This window comes from Lepidochelys kempii, chromosome 13 (genome assembly GCF_965140285.1).
Source record: "Lepidochelys kempii isolate rLepKem1 chromosome 13, rLepKem1.hap1, whole genome shotgun sequence".
In the NCBI taxonomy this organism is placed as follows: Eukaryota; Metazoa; Chordata; order Testudines; family Cheloniidae; genus Lepidochelys; species Lepidochelys kempii.
The window spans coordinates 36,699,271-36,703,129 of NC_136392.1; the positions used below are offsets into that span (position 1 = coordinate 36,699,271).

Below are 3,859 nucleotides of genomic sequence, written 5' to 3' on the forward strand. Positions count from 1 at the left end.
GTGGATCATTATTTCCTCCATGACAGAACCCACCTGCAATAATAAATATCCCTCATCAATCACCCAGTTTTCTTTATAACATACTTTTGTAAACACTTGCATTAGTTTAGAGATCTTTTCACTTGATGATTACCTGTTCTGTTCATTCCCTATGAAGCACCTGGCATTGGCCACTATCGGAAGACAGGATATTGGGCTAGATGGACCTGTGGTCTAACCCAGTATGGCTGTTCTTATGATCTGGACACCTGGTCTATATTAGCAAAATCAGGATAAAAAGCAAGGTTAAAGATTACACATATTCCATTACAGTAGTGAGTTGTTTTTCCTTCACCCATTAGTGCCAATTCAATGATGTGGTGGTTGTCCACCAGGACCAGAGCTATGCTATCCCTGGTGGTCACCTAGGCCATCTCAAATGAAGATGCAGGGTTGGGGTGCAGGTGTTGAGGACTTCTTGGTGGGGTCTATCTAATTCTGCACCAGTGACCAGTGGAGCAGAGCTGACCAGGTGCAAGGCAAGGACCAGAGAGCAGGCTACATTATAGAAAAGGGAAGCACTGCTAATCCTTCAGAAGAATTCAAGATGTGTTAGTGGGCACCTCCTGTAGAACTGTTCCTCCAATATTTTCTAACTTGGCTGGGAATTGGAAGCCACAACTACTCTCAGGCACATCCAGAAGTTCCGGGTGAACTTCTGTGTATTAATTAAGTGCTCCCTGTAATCCAGTGCATACCAAAGTCTGGAGCACATTTCAGTTTATTAATTAAGCACCTCCCTAATCTCCCATGAATCCCAAAGACTTTGAGTACATTTTAATGTATTAATTAAACCCCCTTCCAACCCTCCAGAATCATTATTTTCCCCATATGGAGCAGTCTCTATTTTTTCCAGCACAGACTGTCCTTCAAGACCTGTATGACCTGCTTGTTCATCAGCGAGTAGATGAAGGGGTTGAGCACGGGAGTGATGACCGTGTTGAGGATGGCCACCCCTTTGGTGATGTCCAGTCCATCAAGCTGCTTCGGACGGACATACATGAAGATGCAGCTGCCTTAGAAGACGCTCAGGACGATAATGTGTGAGGAGCAGGTGGAGAAGGCCTTACATCACTCTTTGGCTGAGGGGATACAGATGATGGTAGCGACAATGTAGGAATAGGGGACCGCGGTGATGGCAAGAGACCCCAGCAGGACAACAGGTGCTACCAGAAAGTCCATCGACTCCACCAGGTGTGTGTTGGTACAGGAGAGGCTGACAAGGGGCCCCAGGTCACAGAAGAAATGGTTGAGGATTTTGGAGCCACAGAAGGAGAGCCAGGAGATCATCACGATGAGGCCAATGATGAAGAAGAAGCCACCAAACCAGGAAGAAAGTACCATGAGGGTGCAGACCCTGCCGCTCATGATGGCCATGTAGTGCAGCGGGTAGTAGATGGCCACGTAGCAGTCCACAGACATGGCTGCCAAGAGGAGGAACTCAGAGACTCCCAGGGAGAGGTAGAAGAAGGCCTGGGTGATGCAGCCGGCAAAGGAGATGGTCTTGTCCTCTGAGAGAAAATTGACTAGCATCTTGGGGACGATGATGCTGGTGAAGCAGATCTCAAGGAAGGAGAAGCTCCTGGGGAAGAAGTTCATGGGGGTGCGGAGGCGGTGGTCAGCCCAGGTGATGGCGATGATCACCACATTCCCAGCAGGCACCAGGGGGTAAATCATCAGGTGCACCAGGAAGAGCAGGAAGCCCAGGTGATGCTGGTGAGGGAACCCCAGCAGGACAAATTCTCTCACGGAGCTCTGGTTGGCCAGCATCATACCTTGTTGTCTTCCAGGAAAGAAGGGAGAGAGAGCCATCAACATCAGCTGGACTAAACTTTGAGATAATACACATGGGGAGAGGGGCTGGAATATGGGCCCCGGACACTGTGAGACTTTGAAATCTCTGTGACGCAGTTTCTCCTCAATCTAAAAAAATGGGATAATGTAATTTACTTCCAGTTGTGAGGTATGGGGGGGAGCAATATGGACCAATGAGGGGTTGTGTCACTACTTACCCTGCCACCTAGGTGCCTCACAATGCTTTGCTGCTGTAGCTCCCAGCCTGGGATGCTCACAACCAGCCGACCAGTATGCAGGTCACAACATGAGTGTCTGTGCTTAGACAGCCCTGGTTCAGCAGCTCTGATCCTGCAGCCTGTCTACAGCCCCACTCCGGCTTCCACCAGCCATGGTTACACCCAGCAAGGTGACCCCAGGCCTGAATTTTCCCAAAACCATGTGCCCTGAAGTTCCCAGCCCTCTCCTGGGCCATTTGGAGAAATAATAAGGTGTATTTGTTTCACTAAAGACACAAAAGCACATCACAGCTTATTAACATAACTGGGGTAAATGCACCCTTCTATTTAAGCATAGCACGGAATTGGCTTATAGAAACAGTGAAACAAGTTCATTAAAAAAAAAGATGGGATTTTAAGTGAATTCAAGAAGAAAAGGTAAAGTTAGAAAGGGTTACCAGGAAATAAAAGTGAAAACATGCATCCAAAAGTCTAAAACTTAATCTAGCAAGGTACAGACTGTGTTCAATATGGTTTCTCTCACCAATCATTCTTCTTCCCAGCCATGGCTGACATTCCCTCAGCCAGAACCTTCCAAAGACATACAATGAGAATGTCTGTAAGATGATGAGTTAATATTTAGATTTTTTCCTTAATTTTAAAAGAGTGGATATTTCCACAGGAATGACCAGGTCAGGTTCCATCATCTGGTATAATAATAATGTACCATTGCTGTTGGATAGATAGATAGATAGATAGATAGATAGATAGATAGATAGATAGATACTGGATTTTCTGAAAGTTCTGGGGACCTCACCTCTGGAAATCAAGCACTTTTAAGGTATTTGAAGTTGGGATCCCCAAATCACTAGTCCCTCATGAATATCTTAGCCCAGTTTGGTTTCTAGGACCATGGGCCAGTCTCACTGGTATATTCTGACTGCTCCACTCTAGTAATGGAAATTAAGTGTTTGAATTGATTTAAGTGTTTTCTGGCTACTTTATGTCAGCAGATCAGCCAGAACCCAACATCCTGATTTCTGGAACGTGTCAAAATATTTGCTTGGTTTTGAAACTCCCCAATTCCAGATTGAAACACCCTTGCAGCCCCTCTCTCCGTGATGGGCTGCGTGAAAACCTCAGATCTGTGTCTCTTTGGGGAGGACAGAACAAGTTTAATATTGAAACATGGCAGCTAGTTTGTCTCAACAATCCCCACTCAACTCCATGTCTCAGTGCAACCTTGGAGACACTGCTGTCCCTCCATGTTAAGGGGCTGAATTAAAATCTCCAATCTGAATTCTGGGGAAACTGGGATCTGGATTTTGCCTCCTGGGTCCATCTCTACTGAAAAGCAAAGTGAGAAGATTACATTAAAACATTCAGATCTTCTTCTTCTTCTTCCTCTCTCTCTTCCTCTTCTTCTCCTGATGGTCTGTGTTCACTCAAATCACCGGTAGAATACCTGAGCACAGAACGGAGATGTTAGAAATGGTCAGATTTTTTTTAGGTCTTACTAAATATATTAAAGAATGAAAACCCAGAGTTCAGGTTGCTTTGAATCTTTGGGGCTTATGTTATTTCTACTTTGTGATTATTCAGATAGCAGTTCAGTGTATCATCGTTGGGAAGAAAGTCTTGAAAAGGTGTAAACAATATAGTGGCCTCTGCCTGAGTTTGCAGAGAGCCTGAACTGATCGCTTCCAGATGGTGACATTTTGGTTTTTAATTTTTTAAAAAGCAGGAGGGAGCATGGGAAATCATGCTCCTTCAGTTGTACCACATGCTCATTTCTCTCTTCTTACTAG

The 3,859-nt window shown here is 45.3% G+C and overlaps 1 pseudogene; it reads right to left on the reverse strand.

Moving 5' to 3' along the window:
• Positions 1-631: 631 nt before the first annotated feature.
• On the reverse strand, positions 632-1,809 carry LOC140896763 (olfactory receptor 6E1-like; annotated as a pseudogene).
• Positions 1,810-3,859: the final 2,050 nt, after the last annotated feature.